The sequence below is a fragment of the Callospermophilus lateralis genome, chromosome 8 (genome assembly GCF_048772815.1).
Source record: "Callospermophilus lateralis isolate mCalLat2 chromosome 8, mCalLat2.hap1, whole genome shotgun sequence".
NCBI classification, from domain to species: domain Eukaryota; kingdom Metazoa; phylum Chordata; class Mammalia; order Rodentia; family Sciuridae; genus Callospermophilus; species Callospermophilus lateralis.
In genome coordinates, this window is record NC_135312.1 from 13,433,205 (window position 1) to 13,450,987 (window position 17,783).

Consider the following 17,783-nt stretch of genomic DNA (forward strand, 5'->3'; position numbering starts at 1 on the left):
ATCTGAAAGCAAATATTTTTCACTATTGTGGGTTTTTTTTTTTTTTTTTTTTGTAGTCTTTGGAATATCTTCAAGATGGGAAATAGCCTGTCAAACACCTGTTAAGCTCACTAACCTCTTCTTGTGTTATTTGAATATTTTACAGTTTTCATCTCTTTGACCCTTTGCTCTGACATGTAGGATCATTTATTATACTTGTTTGCTTCTTCGCCAATGCTTCCATCCATTATATTTAGTTATGTTCAGCAGTGAAAGGTTTAATTGCTGAGTGAGGGAAAGAGAGGGAGAGGGAGAGGAAGAAGGAGAGAGAGAGAGAGAGAGAGAGAGAGAGAGAGAGAGAGATTATGTTAATGTGTGTGTGTGTGTGTGTGTGTAGTACTGGGGGTGAAACCGAGGTTTTGTGTGTGTTAGAAAGCACTTTACCATTGAGTTACATCTCCAGCCCTGGTGTTTTTCCCTGGTCTTAGATAATCTTCATGACTGCTTATTCTCTGACTATTCAAGTTATTCTGTGATGTATGTTTTCTTTAAGAAAAAAATTTAAATATTTTGAAAAAGTGTTATTTCTTGCAGCAAATCTATTCTACTGACAAGCATTGGCATATTCCTCTGATGGATCTCTCTCTTTTGAAGCACACTATTTTTTATATGTCTGAATTTTTCCTTTGGCTCATCTTTACAGAGAGAGCTCTGCTGGGTTTTGTGAAACTGTGTAGGCTGAAAGGAGTCCTTTCACTGAGGTCTTTCTGCCTCACTCTTACAGAGCTAAGTGCAGAGGCAGAGAAAAGTTTTTAATTTACTCTAGATCCACTTAGCTGAGATCTAGCAATAAGGAAAAGATAGACAGTTGAGGATGAAAAGGGACCTTCCTTTCCTGTAGACCAAGTAATTTCTCTGCCATTTTGCTGAGACTCCCTGAGACCCTCCTCCTGTAATTCTCTTTTCCTAGCACCCACAGAGAGTGCCGTGGATTTATTTATTTGCTTTTAAATGTCTGTGTCCTCTGGCAGCATCATCAGAGCCAGCACATTTACTGGGGATCCTTTGGAGTTACCTGATCCATTTCATCCTCTCTATTAGACCTTCCAATTTTGCAGGAACTGTTTTGTGAAGTTCAAAATACAATGTTATTCCTTTGTCCAAGAGGATTTTCTAGTCACTTTTCATTCATCTGATTTTGTTTAAACAATACTATAGCATGTAGGTAATAGCTCTTCCATTAGTAACTTTCTTTTTCTTGTTTTCATGGATTGGTGACATTTTCTTTTTCTTTCTAGTCTCTCTCTCTCTCTCTCTCTCTTTTCAGGGCTGGAGATACAAATTCAAGCTCTTGCAGGAGGAGCTTGGCAAGTGCTACTATCACTGAGCTGCATCCCTACCCTGGAGACATTGCAACATTCTCTTCTACAGAGGATATTTATCAGTCTTCCTTCCAGTTGACTTGGATCTTGTGATGAATTTTGGACAAATGATAGGAGAATAAAAGCAATAATTGCAACATCATGGCTTTAAAAGGAAAGGGATGCATATATACTCCTTTTCCCTTCTAATTCTGTGAAATGCTCCAAAAGAAGCCAGAATGGTCATGTTGGGTCATGAGATGAGAGCTGCTATATTAAGGGTCACAGGACAGCAAGACAGAATGAGCCTGGGTTGTGGAGAAAAGATTCATTTTCTCACTCATCACAAGGTTTTTGGTAGAGATCTCTATAACAAAACACAGATTAACACAAGAAAAACATACAAATTCATTTAATGTGCCATGTTCCATAGGAAACTTCAGAAATGAAGACTGTGTGTGTGTGTGTGTGTGTGTGTGTGTGTGTGTGTGTGTGTTTATGGACAGTCAGGAGAGCACGACAGGAGGAGAGGGTAGGGTCTAATGTTGATGGAATGGGAGTGTGTCAAGACACGTTTGCTCAGGTTCTTCTTGGCCTCTCTGTGTGAACTTTCTCACCCTCGGTACAAGGCAGGGCACCTGTCACGAGAAGATCATCCAGGGAGCAGGGAGGAAGACGTCCAGAGAGCGACCTTCCCAGGGTCAATGGCCTGCTTCATGGGAGAGAGGATGCAGGGAATTTTAATTTCTATGTCTTACTTTCAGGGTCAGAGATCTTCCTGCTCCTGCTGTTTTCTCAAATGCCCAGGTACCTTATTAAGGGAGTATGTCTAAAGCCTTGCTTTTTGTGCTTTTATGTGTTGAGGAAACACACAATGTTTAGGATCTGCTACCCTCCAGGCTCCACTAAGCACCCTCAGTTTCCTATATACAGCACCTAGAAATCACATTTGGACTGTGAAGTGAATAAGAGAAAAAAATCTCCTTGTTGTTCAAGCATTTGTACACTGGTCTCTATAGTATAAGATAGAAATCTCCATGGATGTAACCCTGCTCTGGTCTCTGGGTTCTCATGCCAGTCATTTTTCATGGTGTCTGGGGAGACATCACCGTCTTCTCCTATTCCTAATGTGATTTCAGAAAGCACCAGAATCTGCTAAGGAAAGGTCACCTTCCCTGCAATTGGCATCTCTCACTGCTTTCTGTCATCCTACCGCAGGACTCTCAAAAAGTATTGTTTTTATTCATGGATGAAACACATTATTTAGAACCTGCTATTATCCAGGCTGCTCTAAAGCACCCAAGATAATTCAAGATTCCTCACAGAACTTATTATTTAATAGAGGGAGGCAGACATGCAAAAAACCAAACCAAACCAAAATAAAACAACAACAACAACAACAACAACAAAAACAGGCAAGTCCATAGGGAGAAACAAAGCAGACAGTGAGGGGACAGAGGAGAGACGCTGACTCATCAGAGCCCATACTATTCTTATTCACACTGTTAGAGGAATCCACATTTCTTTAATATTTTGTTTCCACGAATACCCATTACATCTGCTGGTTTTATTTTCTTACTTTGTTGTGAGGAATGTTACTGTTTAGCTAATTAAAGGACAATTAGTGCATGACCTTGGATCGGTGTTTCTTAAGTGGGACCTTAACTAGTTCAGCAACTCAAGAAATGCCCAAGTGTTGACAGAGAGAATCCTTTCCCTTCTGAACTCTTAGAACACAAGTCTCCTTGCTCAAAATTGTGCTATAAGTTGTGTAATCAACACAACAGGCCCCCGCAGTGCTGTGCACAGTGCCAGAAAGCAATACATTTACTGATCACTTATAGAGAGGGGGAGAAAGGAAAGAAGGAGGGATGAAGGTGTTATGGCATAGACCGTGTCATTTGCTAGATGAGAAGAAACTACATCTTTGATTTGTTATGCAGGACCTGCCGTGCCAAAAACTGATGCTTATTAAGTATGTATGATGCATAATTAAAATTGTTAATATTGAAGCAAATATGGGAAAATGAGAAGCTCTGTCCTTAGAATTGGTTTCAGGATTTCTGGCTTTGGTGATTTATTAGCCAGGTGGTCCTTGGCAGGATAATTAGCCCAAATGGGTCTCAAATTCCACATCTATTGTTTGGCCATCATATATATCATGCAATCTTTTTAATTTTTGTGACAATGAAATGGGATATCTATAAAACTTAGTAATGATGCAAGCACATAAATACTCAATAAATATTGATGTTAACTAGCTGCGTTTTTTTTTTATTGCTGCTAATAGTTTTCAGTTGATTCTTATGCTTTCTCGGAGTTTAGAACTGTTTGTAATGATGATTTTTGTCTTTCCTTTACCAAACTTGTTTCATGATGAAACCTAAAGTTTCGGGAGATTTCAGCCTTGGTTTTAGGTAGTAGACTGTCTTTGGTCTTCTTTGACAAACACCTCAGACTGGGTCATTTATAAACAACAGAAATTGACCACTTATAGTCCTGGAGGGGAAGGTCCAAGATCTCAGCAGCAGGGGACAGTCTCCTGACAGGGCCCCCATCCTCATGGAGGGTGCCTCTGGCTGTATGTGCACATGGCCGAAGGGCAAGCCAGCTTCCTCAGGCTTCTTTTATAAAGGCACTAGATCCATTATCACTCTGTCCTGGTGGGCAGATTACCTAGTTAGGCCTAATTAGGCCTGATTACCTCCATCTCTTAATAACAGCACGACAGGGTTAGATTTCAACATGCGAATTTCGGGGGGAACACCAATATCCAAACCAATGGATGGGCGCAACTTGGTGAGTCTTACTTTTCCTGGATTACATTTTAATGTCTCTGTTGGTATTATGGTCTATGTATGAAGTGCCCCCTAAAGACTCAGGTGTAAAAGACTTGGTCCCCACTGCAGCATATTCAGAGGTGCAGCTTTTAGAAGCAGATTGGGTCACCAGAGTGTTAACCTCACCCAAGGATTAATCCACCATGACTGAATGGGCGGTGAGGAGGGGTAGAAACTAGGAGGTGAGATCTTGTTGGAGGAAAGGGGTGTGGGGGTGTGCCTGGGAAGAGTCTATCTTGTCTCTGCCCCCCTTTTCCTCTGGCGCTCTCTTTGCTTCCCAGCTGCCACACCCCTCTGCCATGCTGTTCTCCCCCAAAGCAAAGGAGCCCGCTGATAAGGACTAAAACCTCTGAAACTGGGAGGCAAAACAAATCTTTCCTCCTCCAAGTTATTCTTCCCGGTACTTACCAGAGCGATGAAAAGCTGACTAACACAAAGGGTTCACCAGTAAAGATGATGTTCATTGGTATGGTTCAATATTTGCCATATTAAAAACTCAATTTACAGCAAGTTTTTTATTTTTAAGTGTCGTGATAATGTACGGCTTCTCTCCTGGGAGGTCAAGCTCCTTGTCCACTTTTCATCACTGTGACAAAGAACTTGAGGAAGTCAACTTAGAGGGAAGATTTACTTTGGCTCACAGTTTCAGAGGTTTCAGTTTGCAGTTCCTTGACCTAGTCCTTGTGGGCTTACAGAGAGGCAGAACTTCATGGCAGGGAGGGTGTGGTGGATTGCAGCTGCTCCCTCATGACAGCCAGAAACAACCCCCTCTCTTCAACTAGGTCCCACCTCCTACAGAGTCCACTACCTTTTAATAATGCCATCAGATGAATCCATCAATGGCTTAATCCATTGATGAAATTGAATTCATCATGATCCAATCACTCCCCTGCCTGTAAACACTGCTATACTGGGAACCGAGTCTTCAACACACCATCTTTTTGTTTTTGTTTTTGGTACCAGGGGTGGAACTTGGGGGCACTGAACCACTGGGCCACAACCTCAGCCCTATTTGTATTTTCTTTAGAGACAGGGTCTCACGGAGTTGCTTAGCGCCTCGCTGTTGCTGAGCAGGGCTTGGAACTTGCAATCCTCCTGCCTCAACCTCCTAAGCCTCTGGGATTACAGGGTTGTGCCACTGCACCTGGCAACACATCACCTTTTGAGGGACATTCAAGATCCAAACCATAATACTAGCATACCTCTTGTTATTGACGTACCCTTTCTTTCCCTGGATAAATTCTATTATTTTAATATCCTATTAAAATTGATACATCTGTCATTAAGGGCTAGATGATCTTTGGGTTAAAAATGCCTTCAAAGGTCAGTGACAAAATAACAGACTATTTTCTTTTCGTTTTCTGACAAAGGATGATTTCACATCCTTATGGAGCACCGTATGGTGTTTCAGTACATTCATACGTTGTAGAGTGTCAACTCGGGTACGTAGATTATCCATCATCTCAAACATTTATCGTTTCCTTGTGATGAGAACATTCGCAATCTTTTAGTTATTTTGAATTGTGGGCTACAATATTGTTACCCAAATCTGTGGATGGAACACCAGAATTCATTCCTCCTATCTGGTTGAGACTTTGTATTCCATTATATATGCAGGCCACCTTTTCTCTATCCATTCTTTTGTTAAGGGACAACTTGGTTGATTCCTCCTCTTGTCTGTTGTGTTGCTATAAAGGGAGCATTGCCTCTTCAAATTCGGCATGGTCTGCTAAGTCTCTACAGTAGGTCTTTTCTGAGTGCTGAGTGCTGGGTAATCTGAGTGCTGGATAATCTGTCTCTGTATGGACACAGCTGCCAGTCACCAAAAAAGGGAAAAGAGTGAAGGAATCAGGAATCAGATTAACACCACATCTCAAGGATCACGTCAGTCGTTGCTTACATTTTCCTGGCTGTAGACAAACTGCGTGGCTATTGCTAAACTCGAAACATGGAAATAAAGGCCTTCCTTGTGCCAAGAAAGAGAGGAGAGGTATATTAGTGAACACCAAGCAAAATCTGCCACAGTGGGTTGGTGTTTTACAAATGATTATACATTTATTCTTACGTGAAATCTATATCTAGCTTTCACTTTTGTGCTACTTTCAGACTTAATTCTAAGGGTTATAAAATGTCTATCACAATAAAATTAGATTTATGTTTTTTTCTTATAAAATTTCTAAATATATTGCTAAAACTTTCTTTTACATACCCAAACTATTTTGGAATTATAGTATGAAATTTTGAAGAACTGATATATAAACAGATTCTGTATGCTTTTCCAAGCTAATTATTTTATTGATATTTTAAAGAACATTGTCTATTTCATTGAGGTTTTTAAAAACTTCATGAAGAACTTTAAATATTCATTTTTTATTATTTTTGATGCCCTCTGTTTTGATAGCATGATTTTAATTTTTAATTTTGTATGTTTGTGTTTTTCTCCATAGCTCATGTTAAACTTTGCAGGGACTTATTTATTATGCATTTTTCCTCAAAGAACTATTTCTGAATCTTTTGTATGTACTTTATTATATTCTCACTTTCTTAGTTTCTTTATTCCTCATATTATTAATATTTCAAAAGACAATATAAGACAAAGGCATCCAAAGAAAAATAAAAATTTCCCTACTCTTTTCCACTCAGTCATACATTTTCCCTACCAGAGGCCAAATCAATTCTTGTGTATATATTAGATATATTCTAAATCATATGCATGGTTTTAATAGTGGTTTATACACATTTTTCATTTTTCCTTTTCCACAAATGAGGTTATACTTTATATTGGGTTCTGAAATTATGTTTTTGCACATGAAAATGCATCTTCAAATGATCCCATGTCTACATGTTGAGTTATTTCCCTCATTTCTGTTGCTAAATAGTGTGAATTGTATTATTGAACCATTATTGATTTAGACCATCTTCTACTATAGACTTTTAGGCATTGTTTGCTTCTCTTTCATACTGTGATATTATGAATTTGGCAATGGGTATCTTTGCAAGTCTTTCATTTGTGCACATACAAGTATCATGCAGAAGAAATACACGCAAGTATATTACAAGTTGAGGGGAAGGCACCATTTTAATTATTATAAGTATAATCAGATTGCTCTCCATAGAACTTGTTCCAATTTTCATTCCCAGGGGCTATGCATGAGAATACACATGTCCTGAGATAATGCATGTGTTTTCAAATAATTTTGATTTTTCCCAACAGGTCAAAAAAAATAGGTCTTATTGTATTATATTTGCATTTTCTTCTTATTTTGAGTGAGGATGATGTCTTTTTTTTTTTTTTTTTTTGTTTAAGAGCTACTGGAAGTCCTTTTCTGTGGATGGTGTAGGTCTGCCGTGTCTGGTCATGTTTCCTATTGGGATGCCATTCTTTTTTTGTCATCATTGAAGAGCGTTCTAGTGTTTTACTTGTGACATGAGTTACAAGTATTCACTCACACTTCATCCTTTTATTTGTGATTTTACTTAGGGGCTTTTTCCAATGACATCCTTTTGGTTAATTATTAGAAATTTTTTTAAATGGTTTCTGCATTTTGGAGTATCCTTTAAAGTATCTTTGCTACCCAGACTTTTTTTTTTTTTTTTTTTTTTTTTTTTTTTTTTTTTTAAGAAAGGCCTATCACAGTTTGTTTTAAGTCTTATGCTTTTTTTTTTCTAGTTGAAATCTTTGATTCACGTGGAATTAATTTTGCTGTGTAGTGTGAGCTATGCATTTTACTTTGCTTCCTTTTTTATGGTAATCGACTATCTCGAATATAATTCGTTAAAATCATTCATGTTTTCTCTTTGACTCAAAATGTCAAATTTATCATATATCAAACCACCATATGTATTTGGTTCTCTATGTAGACCTGCTTTCTAATGCACTGCACATTAAAATTAAGCTATTCTTATTTTTCTTTTTAACACAGTTTAATATTGATTGTGACTCATTTGTCCTTAATCTTCTTTATTTTTTAGAAACTAGTTATTTTTCATTTATTTTTTCACTTAACCTGTAGAATCTACTTGAGTATTCCAGAAAAATAAATGTGCTTGTGCTTGCATTGAGATCTTGATTAATTCATGAATTAATTTAGCAACGTAATGTGCCTTTCCACTCCTGCAGGGCAACCTTAAACTCTTCATCACTGGTGTGCCCAAGGTGCTTCATCCCAACTTTTAATGACCTCTGAAAAATATTGTCAGACAACTTAGAATTATCAGACTCTGCAAGTGTACCTCTAAATTAGATAGACAATTGAGATAAGCATCTAAATGAGATATTTTAAAGCACATGCACGTATATCACACACATATATTATAGTATATAAAAATTCTGAAGGAGAAAAAAACACTTCACAAAAATATATCATTAATAATCTCAGTGAGCTAAGAGAAGACATTAGATCCATGAAAAAAATAAGTCTGTTGTAAAAAGAAACATTCACATAATGGAAATGAAGGTTTGAAAAGCATTGATGAAAATAGAAGTGCAGACGTTCATGAAAAAGCATCAGGAAAAATTGAGAAACTAAGAGAGAAATGGGTCAAAAGAATATTCAATAAAATATCATGAAACGCATAATTCTCCATATTGGAAGAAACTTTAATGTAGTCACTGTGGATTGTATTATTATCTAATGTTGGGTAACAGATCACTTTAAACAGTGTATTAAGACAAAAGTAAATATTTATTATTTCTTTCTCTCTCTCTCTCTCTGGGTCAAGAATGCATGTTTGAGTACCCTAGTCAGGGCTTCAGTCATCTGAAAACTTTACTTAGGACAGAGGATCAACTTCCCAGAGGGTTCCTTGCATGGCTATCATTAAGTCGGTGCAGGTATTGGCTGCCGTCTTCTGTTCCTCTCCAAGCAAGCTGGATGATGGTCAGATGATCATTAGTATATTACCTGAAAAGCAAAAGACAAATTGCTGCTTCTTTTATCCGTTTTGGGTTGAGCTATAACCTGCTTTCAAAAAAAAAAAAAAAAATTGGTTGAACTTCTGACCTGTTATACCTCAGAATGCAACTTTATTTGGAAATAGAGTCTGTAGAGGTAATTGGGAGGGCCTTCATTCAATATGATTGATGTCTTTATAAAGAGAATAAATCTGAATAAGTCAATAGTCATGCATGGAAGAATGATAATGTGAGACACATAAAGAATGCAGTATGAAGACAGAAAAGTGGAGTCATGCTTCTGCAAACCAAGGGATCCTGGAGACCACAGGAAACTAGGCAAGTGCATAGAGGATGCTTTGATATTTTGATATTTTACGCATTTTGCTAGGGAAGCCCAAACTGTCTAAAACAGGCAACACATTTTATACCAAGGAATACTGCTCTAACCATATACTGAAAGACACAGACTGCCAGCTTTGAATGGGGTCGACAGCAGGAAAAGGTACCACAACATTTCTAGGCATGAGACAGTGAGCTCTGCTGCTGAGCCATATGACCCGGTGGACCTGTGGTGATGAAAGTGTCAGTAGCGGGCAAGGATCCAGTTTGGAGACTACAGCAAGTCCCAGTAGAAATATCATGATGTAAACCCCCCAGGACTCTGGAAAAAGGCCATGTGATCTATCACTGATGATTTTGTGCCATTTGAACGCTTGACAAGTTATTGGGCCCTGGGAGACAAGGAATACACTTGATTATGAGATACCAAGTAACCTTGTAACTAGAACTTGCCACTCTATACTTTGGATCTGTTTAGTCAACTTTTTCACCCCTGTGACCAAAAAGACCTGAGAAGAACAATTAGAGTAGGAAAAGTGTATTGGGGACTCACAGTTTCAGGGCTCTAAGTCCAATTACAGCCAGCTCCATTCCTCAGGGTCTGAGATGACACAGAACATCATGGCCGAAGAGTGTGGCAGAAGAAAGCAACTGGGGATATGGCACCAGGAAGCATACAGAGAGAAACAGCAAATTTTGCTCAGTGAGGACAAAATATAAACTCCAAGGCACACCCCCAGGTACCTTCCTCCTCTAGCCACAACCTACCTGCCTATAATTACCATCCAGCTAATCCCTATCAAGGGATTAATGTACTGATTGGGTTAAGGCTGACATAACACAATCATTTCACCTCTAAACCTTTTTGCGTTGTGTTACACGTGAGCTTTTGAGGGACACTTCACATCTGAGCCAACACATATCAAGTCATGAAGTTGAAGAAGTCCTGCAGCTGTTCATCACAAAATGGTAAGGGCAAGTCTGGGGAGAACATTATAGGACCAGAGGGCATGAGCATGCCATATGAGCAGGCAGGTAGGATCCCCATATCATCCACCAGCATTGTACCAGTGATCCTTCCCTGCCTTAGACTGAGGCGCACATGGACTTCTGTAAGAACTCATGAAGGAGGAAGGAACAATATGAGTTTGTTTATTAGTGGGATGGCTTGGAACAGAAGTGAAGTTGAAAATATTGAGTGGGTACCTCCACCCCCATTCAGGCATGGCCCTGAAGAACAGTGGAGTGGGAAAGGAAAACCTCCCAGTCGTCCAAGCTGCAAACAGTGTTTCTACTCATGGATTTGACATGGAGAAGTAGTCTTATGGGAGAAAATAAACAGATTCCTGGGCAGTTACCAATGGTCTTGCTGTTTGATGGGAGGCCTAGGAAGAACAGAACAGGGAGATTAAAGACAAGGGTGTTTGACATAGAGATATGTAGATGGACACATGGAAATGGACAAAAATTCTGGAGTTGTTTGTGTCACCTGCTAATGCTCAACAGAAAGCATCTACCTGGAAGAGGCATGGCCTAATCACTTGAGGCAAAACTGCTCTACCAGTTAATGTTAGACACTTTGTCATTGGCCACCTGGAACTGGTACAAGGAACACATAATGGCATCGAGGTAGGGATGGAAGACATGTATGGGTGCAATAGCATGGACAACCCATTACTAGGGCTGATCTCAAAGTTGCTGTCCCTTACTGTCCAACTTTTCAGGTAGTAGAGATGAACACAAGTCCAAACCACCTCCTACACTCCTGTGTGGCACTATTCCTCAAGGAGACCACTTGGTCACTTGGTTGCCATTTGATAACATCAGGACCCTTCCATCCTCAAAAGGAGAGCCGTTCTAGTTGTATATTTGCTCTTCTTGTTTTTAGAGTCTTAGCAACTACCAATATCCAGGTGCTTTCAGAATGCCTGATCCATAAGACCTGGAGCACCACACAGCACTGCGTCTAACTAGGACCCACAGTATACTGATGCAGATGTGGGGCAGGCCGATGATCACCGGGTCTGCTAGTTATGGCAAGTACTGTTCTTCCAGTCACCTGGCCTCATAGAGCTCTAGAGTAGTCTTGTGGCCACACAATTGAAGTACTAGTTCAGAGAAAACACCGAAAAAGATGAGAAGATGATAGGCTATCCTGTGGAGGCAACATTAAATAAAAAGCCTTGATATGACTCTGTGTATGTACCAAGATAAATACATTCTTGGTCCAAGAATCAAGGCATGGAAGCAAGAACGGCCCCCTTTACCACTAACCTCAATGACACAGTATAGGATTTTGTCCTTGTCATCTCAACCTCTGGTCTTTGCTGGGTTGGAGTTTCTAGTCTCAAAAGGACTACAGCAAAGACCTGTTGAATTATAATTTACAGCTACCACTAGGTCATTTTTGGGAGTGTGTGTGCGGAGACCATCCGGCAAAAAGGAGAATTACCATATGGATAGGGGCAATTGACCTTGATGAGAGGGAACAGGTAGGGCTGCAGATGCCCAAAAGTTCAGGGAAGAATATACGTGGGATCCAGATGGTCTAATAGGGTGCCTCCTGCTACTCCCTTGCCCCATCATAACTGAATAGACTTGAGCAGCAAATCCCAACTGTGAAGGCCATGACTGTCAGGTGTTCAGATCCTTCAGCTGTGAAGATTTGGGCCACACCATCAAGGTAAGCCAACAAAATTTGTCTAGATGATATCTGAGGGTGAGGGGAATTTAAAATGCTGAGTGGAGGTTGGGGAAGAGAAGTCGATCAGTGATGTCATATCAGCTGCTGCCATAGGGCCATACTTCTTTCCATTCTACTCCTCCTGAGTTTTTCCTCACCTTGTGTAGCCCAAGATGAGGCTATGCACCAGTGTAGGTTATGTTAGCTCCAGTCTGAGCTGGTCTAGCTGAAAGAAGCTTGTCCCAGAAATTAGCATTTGGCAGGAAAGGATGACCAGTCATGACTACCCAGTTCATCATAACCCATGGATGGCATTTGCATGATTGTAGTAATGGAAACACACCTATTCATGTTGAGAGGTTAATAAAAGTATGTGAATGTGTCAGTGCATGTGTGTATGTGAGAGTTTGTGTGTATTTGAATGTGTGCACGTGTGTGTGTGTGTGTGTGTGTGTGTGTGTGTTGGAGATTAACACTGAGACTAGAACCAAGTATTCAGTATTCATCTTCCATAGAGAAATCAATAGATAAGAGTTAAAATGAAGGGAAAAAAACATCAAGCAACAGTAGTAAAAGCTCAACACTAAGGTGAAAATAAATAATATTCAGCTCAAAGACTTGGGGATGACTGCTTCTGGGAAAGGGAGATAAGGTGGAGTGAGAATACTCTTTAGGAGAAGTACCCCCTTCTTGAATACCCTTATCTGCATGGAAACACAGGAAGAACAAACAAGTCTGATGACCTCCTGAGGATTATGAATAGTTCAGGATGATTTTACTTCTTTTTAGTTGCTTGTTCCACTACCTCTTCATAGTGAGATAATTTACTCATCTCCAATTCAGCATTAATACTTTTAAACTGTAAATTTTAATGTCATTTATCTTCAGTTTCATCCTTAGTTTTAAATTTGTGATGTTCTTTTGATCCCATCAAATAACAGTTTACACGTTGCTCTGTTAGTAGTTTCCCTTCTTCCTCCCCCCTCTCTTCATCCCTCCCTCCCTCTCCTTTCTTCCTTCAATTTTAAATCTGTTTTTTTAATCCTCAAGTTTCTTATTTTGGTTTATTTCTAATAGCTAGTATTGGATATTTTAAGAGCACAGTCAGAGAAGGAAAAAGGTCCCTGCACCCAGTGATAAAACTTCAGAGCCTTCAGCATACAGAACTTCCAATCATGTAGTGGCATAGAAGGTGCCATATTTTAAGTAAGGGAGTATGCTGTGCTCTAGAGATTGGTGCTGGTGACCCGAAGCTGTCAGCGGTGGTGGTGATGAGGGCATGGATGTGGAATGGGCATGTGAACAATCAGGATGAAATAGAGCCAGAAAATATGAGCTGGAAAAGTAGCTTTTAAAATTCAAGTATTACTTTATATAAGACACGATTTTACATAACACTAAATAACGTCTATTAATTATTATATATATGACTTGCAGATTTTGAATATATTTATATCTATAAAATATACAATATAAAATTTCCAGTTGGCTTTTGGAATGGTAGTAGTCAGTTTTGCTGCTAATCAATTTCCACATGGCCCAGGGAGTTACTGCTTTCACTATGCAGATGGAAAAACTGAACCTCAGAAAGTTGGAGCTCAGTGTCACACAGCTCATAGCAAGGGGAAATAGGGTTGGAATCCAGCTCTAACTCTTAGGCATCATGTGTTTAGCTATATCAGGCCCTCTCTTTGGGGGAACCAGTGCTAAAATCTGAGCAAAGGATGGGAGAGATCAGGAAATAGGGTACATGCACAGTACAGCTATAGGCTGAGAGTTACCACAGGGGCTCTGGGAAAGCAGGGTTGGACTCTAAAGAGGGGTGACATAGTTTCCAGGGACTAAATGTCTATGTATAACCCAATTTATGTGACAATCCTTATCCCCAATGTGATGGTGGTAGACATTGGGGCTTTTGGGCAGTGATTAGGTCAAAGGGGTGGAACCCTCATGAGTGGGATCAGTGCCATTATAAAGATACCCTGAGAGCTCTCTAGACCTCTTTCCACTATATAAGGATATGATGAAAAATTGGCAGTCTACACTTGGGAAAGAGGTTTTCATCAGAACTCAAACATATATGCCCTGTTTCTTCTGCCTTCCAGCTCCAGAAGTATGAGAATAAATGTCTGTTGTTTATAAACCCCCAAGTCTATAGTACATCTTTATATCCATTTTAATTAAGACAATGCAACAAACCTGTGAATAGGTGGTACCTACCTTATGATTCTGTTGTGAAGCAGTCCTTGCCAAGGCTTCCATCTGCATGGAAGGTCACTTTGCTTGCAATTCCCTGCGCATTGCCTGCATCTGTATGGGGCCCTCCCAAATTCCTACTGCCCTGCAATGCCTTCCCTGGCTTGCCTACTCCTTCCACTGAGCTCCCCGTGCTCTTGTTTATACCACCACCATAATCAACTTATGTGACAAGTATTATTTGACGTCTAAGTACAAATTGGGCTATAAGTTCCTTGAAGTCATTGATTTAAAATTTTTAAAGGCATTTTTTTTCTGCATAGCCAGGCGTATCTTGAATGTGACATCTGAATAATAGTGGAGCTGTGATTTGAAGCCAGCTCTAGTTATTACATCAGTGAATGAATGAATGCAAGGTTCATTTAGCAGGGCATTGGAGTTCAGGGACACTTTTTTTTTTTGATACCAGGGATTGAACTTTGAGGTACTCGATCACTGTGAGTCACATCCCTAGTCCTATTTTGTATTTTAGTTAGAGACAGGGTCTCACTGAGTTGTTTAGCACCTCGCCATTGCTAAGGCTGGCTTTGAACTCACAATCCTCCTGCCTCAGCCTCCCCAGCCACGGAGATTATAGGCATATGCCACTGTGACCAGCTCAGGAACACATTTGATATGATTTTTTCTTGTTTTAACTTTTTTTGTTTTTTAATCCTGGAGAAAATTTTGTGATATTTCACAGCATAGTAGATCATGTTTCAAAACCCAGGACATAATTTAATATATGATCATCTATCATTCTGCAACTTAATTTCCAGAGAAAGTTGTTTTTTTTAATCCTCTTGGATATTGGAATTTTACATTAAGAACATGAAGTATTGACACACTCGGCTGAGCAAAAAAGATGAGATGAATATGATCACATGAGGAGGGACTCTGAGATGACATCCTTTCCGTTATGCACTCTTGATACACTTATGGAAACTTCTACTGTTCTTAATTTGAAAGTCCCTAAAATTACAAAATCAACTTCCTTATTAGACCCCCTAATATAACTGAGTGAAAAAGAAATGTTTACATTAAAATCCTACCATAAAAGGTGTGATGGCTCATGACTTTATGAGGTGGCTATTCTGAGTTGTGTGGGTTTTGTAAGAGTCACTAATGGTACTTTGTTTAGTCAATGGGAAGGAGAAGAAATCAGGAATTCTTTGGAGATTGCTTTTATTTAATTGGAAGAACTTCCTGCTTATGTTTGTCACCAGTGCTGAGGTAACCTGGTCCTCCTGTCAGGACTCCTGTTCTTCCCAAGGGTAGTTATTTTTCTTTATGTTGCAAAAGAGAACCATAGACCCTAAAGCATTTGTTCCAGTTCTGCAGTAAACTATTTCTATGCTCTCCTATAGAGACATTTCAAATGTGCTTTCCATCCCTCACACCTAATTCATGCAAAGTCTCTTGTCCCGGGGCCTGTTCTGCTTCTTAATGAACTCACTTTGATGACAGCTAAACGTGGTAGGTGTTTCAAGAAGCACACACACAGCATTGCACCCAGGAATACTTTAACTTAAAAATTCTCTCATGTGCAACATAAGTCTGAGCCTGACTTTTGGTTGAATGTGTAGATTTTTCTTCCTTTCCCATTTCTTTCCATCTGAAACACCGCGTCCTAATTTATCATGGACCTCATGGTTGGGCTGGGAGTGAGAAAAACTTCAGGTTTACTCTGCCAAAAAAACAGCCATCTGACCCCACATCTGTCACTGAGAACATTTCTCTGTGCTTAGATTTTGAATCTGTACGATGAGTTGGTGGCAATGGGAAAGGAGAATTAAATGAAATGATCTCTCCATCGCTTCAAATACCACCCATGGGTTGAGGATTTACAATAGGGGATCTTCTGACCAGGTTCCAAAACAGACATCTTCCTTCAAATATCAACTATTTCTAGGCCAACATGTAGACATAAGTTGAGCATCTTAACCATTTCCTCTGTTTTCTGCAGCTGTGCACACTGTCACCTCCCTCATTACCCAGGATCATACCTAGATACTGTGGTAACTGCAGGCAAGTTTGTGGGACAGCTTGCCCTCCACTTCTGCTTCACACCTCCTGTGTCAGATTGGCTCTGATGAACGTAAAGCTGGACCCCTGTTTAATAAACATAATATCTTCATAATACTTCTTGATGTATTTTCCCTTTGACTAGCTACGACTTTTAGCTGTTGAGACAAAGTCATGAGATTAAAGTGAGATATGGCAAGAACATGGAGTAACAGGAGAGGGAAAAGGAGGGAGTGGAGGGCTCCCTCCTGGATTGGGTGTCAGATGGGGAAGGGGAATTGAAGGGCGAGAGGCCCCTGTCGGCATGGTGCCCCCTCCTCATCCCCTTTCAGCAGAGGTTCATTCTTCCCTCATTACCACACAGCCTGGGGACATTCACCCTGCGTTTAGCTATGCATGAGCACCTTCCAACAATGCAGGGATGCAGTTTACACATGACTGAAGAAGGCACCCAGATGGGCTTAGTGACCTCCCCAAACATTTATACCCAGATGGATCTAGAAAAACACAGAAATGCTTAGAGGACTGGTGTATGAACAGAGGACTAGGGTTGGGATGAGGAGTTCACAGGGGCAGGGACTTGGGAAGCCTGGGCTAGAAGCTACAGCATAGACATGAACAGGAAGTAGAATGTAAGCAAGGCCAGGCAGGGACTGTTATCTCTTTACTGATCCAGACTCTAGGACACTACCTGGTGTGTACTTGATGCCCTCTATATACTGATTGAACAGATAGGCCAGGCAGAATACCCTCAAAGAGACACCATCGTGATCAACGGCACTCCAGCCGACATTATTATTGCAGGAGGTCCAGAGATTAGGCAGGGTGAGTGACATCTCTGGGAGTCAAGAGAAGTCTCTAAGGTCAACACCAAGGTCTGAAGCTCCTGTCAGGTTGGTATGTGAGTTCCCCACAAACTCCTCGAAACGTCGGTCTTCAGGGCAGGGGAAAGGAATTATTTGTTCAATCCAGAACTATTTGTTCTTAAACTGATGAAAGAGCTTTTAAAATTAAAAGAGCATTAATTGTCCTTAATCAATGATTTTATTTTTCTCCTGTTAGTAGGAATGGGGACTTGAGAGAAAAGGAAAGAGGCAGAACAAACTGGGACTCCCTGTAATTGCTGTCAGCTTCTCCCTTCTCTCTGCTTAGTTACATCCCTGTGTAAACCTCTAGAAAGTCTCCACACCACAGGGGAGGAAGTCTAGCTTTCAGGCCCCGAGTGGCCTCCTCTACGTCTTCAATCTTACCTCCTGTCTTTGCTTTTATGTTTCCTATTTCAAGGCAACCCCATCAGGCTTGGGGTTTAGGGACAGTGACTGCAAGTATCTGGTTCAGCTTGGGGCCCCCCTGCTCTGTGGCCTCAAGGTAGCCAGTGAGAGACAGCTCTGCATTCCAGCTCCCACACACAGGCTCTCTCCTCC